This window comes from Apium graveolens, chromosome 2 (genome assembly GCF_009905375.1).
Source record: "Apium graveolens cultivar Ventura chromosome 2, ASM990537v1, whole genome shotgun sequence".
Taxonomy (NCBI): Eukaryota; Viridiplantae; Streptophyta; class Magnoliopsida; order Apiales; family Apiaceae; genus Apium; species Apium graveolens.
In genome coordinates this window covers 272,339,856-272,348,429 of record NC_133648.1, presented here as the reverse complement: position 1 = coordinate 272,348,429, position 8,574 = coordinate 272,339,856, and the positions used below count along the sequence as shown (strand labels likewise).

Sequence of the window (8,574 nt, the reverse complement as noted above, 5' to 3'; positions counted from 1 at the left end):
ATTTAGTCCCGATATATATATATCCACATATATATATATCCCGAAAACATTTCCTGGAACCTCTGTTATGTGAAGTATGAACAGAGTTCGAAACATCCAATGAATTTTGGAAAGGAAAAGAATTTTGGCATAAACCCGATATCTCGCTGATCAGGCAAAGATACCAATAAGTAACCTTTTCTACTGTAGATGGATGAATTCCTCACCGGTCATCACCCTGGCCGCATTAGGACCTCGCGCTAGACCGTTACCCGGCCCCTCACGCGTTGATGGACTGCCACCCAGCCACTTACACAATAATAGACCGTACCCCGGCCTGTCGCTTATGCCGACTCAATTAGATGGGCTTACTTCCCGAACGTTGGGCAAGTAATCAATTCATTTACCAAAACTGCAACCTCGTTGCGAATATAAAATACACCACAGAGCCGGATTCCCCAGGTTTTGAGCGAGTATTTAAATCCCCTTAAAAGGAAGATCTTAAATATAAAAAAAAAAGAGTTTTGGGATCCACTCTGACTTTTAAAAATCATTTTGAAGACTCGAAAACACTTTAAAGAGTGTTTGGAGTAAAGCTGATTTAATGAAGTAAATCAGTCCCCAGAATATTTAGAAAATGACCGAATATTATTATTTAAATAATATTCCCATAAAGAATAGTCTTTATAAAAATAATTGAAGTAGAAGTATTAAAATTTATACTTGAAACGAGTATTAAATAACCAAAGATATACTTATATGAAAGTATTATCTTTATTTGAATAATCGAAAATAAGTTTGATTATTAACACCTTATTCTTTAATAAAATAAAGAATATATTTCAGCAAATAATCGGAGTCATAGATCCTCAAATGAATATTCAAATAATATTCATTAAATAATATAAACTGAGTCATAAGCCCTCGAATGAATATTCAAATAATATTCAGATAAATAAATAAAAGAGTCATAAGCCCTCGAATGAATATTCAAAATAATATTCATATAAATAAATAAAAGAGTCATAAGCCCTCGAATGAATATTCAAAATAATATTCATTAATAAAATAAAGTGAGTCATACATCCTCAATTGAATATTCATATAATATTCATTTAATATAAAGGAGTCATACGCCTTTGAATAATATTCGAAATAATATTCAATAATAAAATAAAGTTAAAGTTATCGAATAAACCTTATTCGATTTGTAGTTTTGAAAACTATAACCATATATATATATAAATATATATATATATATATATATATATATCCTTATCCATATATACAAGATTACTCGGGATCCTCGACTCCCGGTTTTAGAAAATATTTTCACCTTTTGGGTCCCTATACTAAGGGTATATGCAAGTTACCGCTATCCTCTAGCATAGGTATTATCAAATAAACCAACAGATATATATCTCAAGAATATAAAACAGGCATGCATATATACCATATCACATGCTACAATATATCGCAACATTTGCTAAATAACAATCATGCAATATCACAAGATAATGCATATACATACATTTACATCACAACAACAGTGTATCGGATAGAATACTTGCCTGAGCGACTTGGGGGTGAGAAGGGCTCGGGACGAGTCTGGTAACCTATAAACAACAAGTAAGTTGGAATTAAACCAAAATCACTTGTAAATCTATACTTTAACTAACTTAGACTCTAACGCTTGTTTTGCGCTCACCGATTTGCTTAAGTCACTCGGGTACCCTCGGCTCCATCATTTTTAATAATTTAATCTTTACGAGTTTTAAAGCGATTCCTTCACGAATGACTTACCAACTGCCTAACACACTTACCATAAATGTGTCACACATTAATTAACCCTTTTTGGTCTTTAACCTATGTTCCAAGGTAAGGCGAGGGAAAAAAGTTTCATCCGCGAAACGCCGTTACTTGAAACGGTCGTTTCTCCTAAACCGTAAATCGGAATCGGACGAACTACATATCAAAACGAAGCTCGTAACATGAGCTATCTAAACATGGCAGTGGTCACAATCTAGCAGGGGGTTCTCGGGTCCTAATGCTATGCACAAAAACAGTCCAAAGAAAATTGGACGTTACGACGGCTATGTTTACGTGATTTCCAAATTTTAACCCATTCACAAACAACCCAAATCAACCTCAAATCCAACATACAACCATCCTCCATCCTTATCACATCATAACAACCCCAACCAATTCAATTTAACCATTCATACTTATGCTTAAACTTTACTTTAATCATTCTTAAGTTTGTTTAAATCAAAACCACAAAATTACCATTTCATTTCACTACCATTCCAAATCTCAAACTCTAATCATAACAACAACTACAATAACATCCTACTCATCAAAATCACCTTATAATATATATGAACCTAGGGTTTGAAAATGGTATACCTTCCTTGGATTGGTGGGTGGAGCTAGGAAGCCTTAAGAAGCTTGGAGAAGCCTTAGGAAAGCTTGGATCTTCAAGAAAAACAAGAAAAAGTTCAAGTTAAAAACTTGAAAACACTATTCATTGTCTTCTTCCTTGATTAAATGAAGAAGTTAGAGAAAGAATTAATGGCTTAAACTCATGATATAGCCATAACTAAGCATAAAGATGATTAGGGAATTTTCTTACCAATTTAGGATGCTTGGATCTTGATTTTGAAAAATCTTGCCTTTTAAAAAGTAAAAAGCCGAGAGCTAAGTGATGAACAAATGCCTTGGTTGATTTTTTGATTTTTGATGAAATGATTTGCTAGCTTGGTTGGCTTGGTTTTGTTTTTGATTTAGCAAATTACTACCTTGCCCTTGAATTTGTGTGGTCCTTAATCAACCACACCTCCCTTCTTCCCATGTCATGCTTACCTCATCCTCATGATGTCATCCTTCCTTCCTTGTCTTCTTTCTATTGGTTGGATGACATCACTCCAATTAATCCCTTTGATTAACTTCCTAATCGTTTGCCTAATGACCGCTGATCTGTTATACGGTTCGCTTAACTTTCGTTCTCGTTTATCGTTTGAAGGATCATACCCGGGATCTTATTACTTAGGTTCCCTTAACCTTTCTCAATACATTATATTCCTTTTTATGATCCTCTATTATAATCCTTTAATTTAAATCCTTTTTATCCTGTTACCTTATACTCAATTCTCTCCGTATCTTATGGATTTCCGGGAAAAACCAAAGTGTTCGGAATTGGGTTCTGACGATATTTACATACACTTATATACTTCATAGAGTACTAATAAAATCCCAGAATATCCATAACAGAACCCCTACATAGTGTGGCGTGAAAAGTTTTCTCATTCAGCTAAAACACTATTCACAAGGGTTACAAAAAGTTGAAAAAATTTTGGGGTTATTACACAAGTTATGGCCAAAAGAAGAAAATACAGTCAAAGAGCCAGAAGCCCCACGCGCCCGCGCAGCACTACAGCGCGCACACGCCTAGATGCAGTAAAGTCGCGTGCCCGCGCTATTATTCTGTGTGCCCGCGCTCAGCTCCTGTAGCAGAATCCTATTTTGAGTCAGATTTGAAGATTAGCGAGCCTAGATCATCCAGAGGCCTATATAAACCAATAAGACGTTGTTTTTAATAACGAGGAGCGAATGGAGAGCAATACGAAGACCTAGAGAGCACAAGATGGCTACGGAGAAGAAGACTTTTGTATTCTTCAATATAGTTGATACCTTGATGCTTGTTTTCGATTTCTCTTTGAACCCTAGTACTCTTATATTATTTATTATCATATTTTCATTGGAACCCATGGTAACGATGAGTTCGATTATGAACTAATCGTTGTCATGGGGTTCCAATGGATTTATCTATGGATTTTAATAGTTAATTGTTTATAATCTTTAGTGTGTGGTGATTTATGATTTCCTAGTTTGGTTGTGCTTATTCGTCTTTGATGCGTAGCTAACATATAAGATTGTTTGTTAATCTGTATTGAAGCGACAATGAATATAGAGGTTTAGAACTTGCCATGCTAGCATAGGTTTATGTATGAATTGGCATGCATAATTCGTGGGTAATTTTAACCATCTTATTCACCTTATGTAATCACGATATATAATTTGCTCTTCAACCGTTATGTTTTCAATCTTTATAGACATATAGGGACTAAGAATAATTGGTATCTATTCAACTTCTATCTTAATTGTGGATGTTTGATAGTAAGGTATACGTATAACAAAAGTTAACGTATACTAGTTTAGTGTTATCTGATTAGTTGTCATCACCACCACACGCTAAGGTTAAAGTCATAGACTTTGAATGAAGTATTTAATGAAGTTAGAATCCCATGTTTATTCTCATATAAGTAATTCAATCTTTATTCTCCTAGTTAATGCTATTTTGTATCATCTCTTAGTTAAATCAAAACTCAATTTGTTATTTGTCTTAGCATTGAACGATAACCATACATTGTTTCATAAGTGTATAATCTGAAATTAACCTAAACCAGTCCCTGTGGGAAACTTGACTTATATCCTATCCTACATATGATCACGTACGCTTGTGTGTATTTTCGCGTTTGAATTACAGCGAACAAGTTTTTGGTGCCGCTGCTGGGGATATCGGTGTTAAAATTTAGTTTATGTGCTTGACATCAGTGGTCGTTAAAGTTATATTTTACTCACTTGTTTACTTTATTAGTGTTTCAGGTACTCTAGAGAGCATGTATGCGAACGCGTTCTTAATCTCGTAAGGAAACACTGGAAGAAGTTGAAGTAGTTGAAGAAGTTTTTGAAGAAGTTGAGAAAGTTGGAAGAAGAAGTTTTTGTTGTAATGGGAGAACCAGCAGCAAATCCGAAAGCTTTGATGGATTATTCTCAACCGAAGATCAATGATATTTAGTCTAACACTGTCAGACCAGTCATTGCGGCTAATACCTTTGAAATCAAGTCTAGCACGATTCAAATGGTGCAAAATTCAGTCCAGTTTGGGGGTTCCCAATGGAAGATCCCAACATGCACATTAGAGATTTCATCGAGATCTGCGACACTTTCAAGTTCAACAATGTTTCTGAAGATTCTGTGAAGCTAAGGCTTTTCCCATTCTCTCTGAGGGATAAAACTAAGTGCTGGTTGCATTCTCTACCAGCAGGTTCAGTCACTACTTAGGAGGATCTTGCTCAGAAGTTTCTTACTAAATTCTTTTCTATGGCAAAGATAACTGCAATAAAAAATGCTCTTACTCAATTTGCGCAGCAATCGGGAGAATCTTCTGAGGCTTGGGAGCGATACAAGGAGATGCTTAGGAAGTGTCCTCATCATAGCATGCCTGATTTGATGATCATCAATTGCTTTTATAATGGTTTGGGAGCGAAGTCCAGACCCATGCTCGGTGCAGCATCAGGTAGAGCCTTATGGGCTAAGAGCTACGATGAAGCTTATGAGCTAATTGAATTGATGGCTGCTAATGAATATCAGAACCCAACTCAGAGACTACCTCATGTCAATGTAGCTAGAATTCTAGAGGTGGATACAGCTATGGCTATACTCTCAGCTAAAGGCGTTAACGATGAAAGTGGATTCTTTGGCTAATTATGGAGTTAATCATATCACAAATGTTTGTGAGTTTTGTGCAGGTGCGCATGAGACGGAGCAATGTGCTATATCTAGTGAATCAGCTCAGTTCGTGAGTAACTTTTAGAGGTCGCAACAACCAGTTCCTGCCACTTATCATCCTAACAACCGCAACCATCCTAACTTCAGCTGAAGCAATAACCAAAATGCGGTACAACAGCCTTATCAGCAGTTTGGAGCAAAGCAATTCAACCCTCATAGTTTTCAATAATATTATGCACCAAGACAACAACTTCAACTGTAACAGCAACCGCATGGAAGTGCAGGTCAATCTACTAATGAAAATTCTGAATTGGAGGAGTTGAGGCTTATGTGAAAAAGCCAAACAATTTCTATCAAGACTCTGGAGAATCAATTAGGTCAAATTTCCAATGCTTTGTTGAACCGTCAACCAGTAACTCTTTCTAGTGATTCCGAAGCTAATCCAGGCAAGAGGGAAGTCAAGGAGCAGTTGAAGGCAATCACATTGAGGTCTGGAAAGGTCACAAGCACCCAAATTCAGCAAGACGAAGATTCTAAAAATTCTTCTCAGAATGCAGGTGCATCTACACCTTTGCCAATTCTAGCAAATGAGATTATAGCTAAAAATGTTATGCAGAAGGATGCTGAGGTGGAACCGAAGAAGAAAACTGTTGAAAGCAATCCTCCTGAGGGTAATACAGGGGATAAATAGGTCTACCCACCTCCGTCATATCCAAAAAGACTTCAGAAGTTGAAGTTCGATAAACAATTTGCCAAGTTTTTGGAGGTTTTCAAGAATTTGCACATTAACATACCTTTTGCTGAAGCTCTAGAACAGATGCTGAGCTACGCTAAGTTCATGGAGGGTATTCTATCTCAGAAGCTAAAACTGGAGGAGTTAGAAACCGTTGCTCTAACGGAAGAGTGCAGTGCTGTGCTGCAACAAAAACTACATCCTAAGCTTAAAGATCCAGGAAGCTTCATGATACCTTGGACCATTGGGAATCTATCATTCGACAAGTGTTTGTGTGACTTGGGAGCTAGCATCAATCTGATGCCCTTGTCCGTTTTCAAGAATTTTGGACTACCTGATCCAAAACCTGTGAACATGTCTTTGCAACTGAATGAACATTCCATCACTTATCCGCGATGAGTAGTGGAGGATTTATTGGTTAAGGTGGATAAACTCATCTTCCCTGCTGATTTCGTCATTCTAGACTTTGAGGAAGATAAGAATATTCCTATTATCTTGTGAAGACCATTCTTAGCTACAAAGCCGAACTCTAATCGATCTGCAAAAGGGTGAACTTACCATGAGAGTTCAAGGTCAGGATATCACGTTCAATGTCTTCAATGCAATGAAATTCCCAACTGATGAAGAAGAGTGCTTTAAAGTGGAGTTGGTCGACTCTGTAGTAAATGCGGAGCTTGATCAATTGCTAAGGCCTGATGCCTTAGAGAGAGCCTTAACAGGGGATTCTGATAGGGAAGATGAAGAAGGGGAAGAGCAAATAAAGTATTTGAATATATTCTTGTGGAAGAGGAAGTTGGATTTGCCGTTCGAGTGTCTAGGATTGGAAGTGTAAAACCCCCAAATCCAGGGTCGGGGATCCGGGTTGTCACAAGCTCCATTTCCCTTAATAACACTCAATCTTAATAAACAACCAACTACCGCATAATGTGACCCCACAATATATACACACACCACAAGTTATCATCTCAGAGATGAATACCAAAAATAACACAAGTCATTTTATTCCACAATTATAAGTCATTACACCTCAAAAGGGTTTTTGAATAGATTTATATTTTCTTTGCCATTATTACAATTTATAACTATACATAAGTGTGGTACATCAAAAGTTGAAAGCCTAGCCTATTGGTAGTTCCTACCTCAGCTAGAGCGGCTTCAACGACTACAGGAAACTGCGGAACGTTTCCTATCCACTCACGAATTGGGAGCTTGGTCCTATTCATCTTGTGTAGCTATTGTTCTGTGATGAAAGAATAAGGCAAGGGTGAGCAACATGCCCACCAAAATAACATGTATAATAATTAACAATATATGAATATTCTTATAGTACTCATGAAAGTCTTGGTCAAGAAGAAATGAACCAAGTTTAATATCTTAACGCAACGAAGTCGCGAAATATTTAGTATATATATATATACATATATACTTTTCAAAATCTATGAAATCTTCTGACATGTATAATATACACAGAGTTCCAATTTATAACTGTATAAAAATATCGTTGCAAGGTGATCTCATATATCTAACCTTGTCTCAACATTTTTCTGAATATCTTTGTCATGCATAAGATAATCTTTAACTAGATATAAGTTGAAAAGATGAAATTACAAGATACTCCAATATACTTATATCTTTTATGAATATTACTTGAACTACCACCGTTCAAGGTATAATCAGTTTCAAAAGTTCATCACATAGATGAGACTACAAGATAAGACTTGAATAGATTCAATCTTTGAAATATCATTTGAAAGAAATGAAGTTACGAGATACTTCATTAAGTTTGATATATATATATATATACCTATATATATATCATACACTCCTTGAAAACCTCTGTTATGAAAATTATAAAGAGAGTTGCAATATCCAACGAATTTGGAAAGAAGAAAACCTTGGCATAAACCTGATATCTTGCTGATCAGGAAAATATATGAATTAAGTCACCTTTTCTACTAGTAGATTGATGAATTCCCCACTGATCATCACCCTGGCCGCATTAGGACCTTATGCTGGACTGCCACTCAGCCACTTACACATTGATGGACTCCCACTGAGCCACTTATAGTTTTATGGACTCCCATTGAGCCCATATCGCCTATTCCAATGCATTTTGATTGGGCTTACTTCCCGAACATTGGGCAAGTAATCAAATTCTTTTATCAAATTAGTAACTTTGTTGCGCCGAAAATACACCATGGAGCTGGATCCCTTAGGTTTTGAGCGAGTATTTAAATCCCCTTCAAAAGGAAGATCTTAAATTAAAATCGAGTTTTGGGATCCGCTCTAAC

General features: G+C 36.2%; 1 non-coding gene across 1 annotated transcript; it reads right to left on the bottom strand.

The window, feature by feature from the left end:
• Window positions 1-5,157: 5,157 nt before the first annotated feature.
• LOC141709878 (small nucleolar RNA R71) lies at window positions 5,158-5,261 on the bottom strand. The gene has a single exon (XR_012570432.1). It is a non-coding gene; the product is annotated as a small nucleolar RNA R71 (small nucleolar RNA).
• Window positions 5,262-8,574: the final 3,313 nt, after the last annotated feature.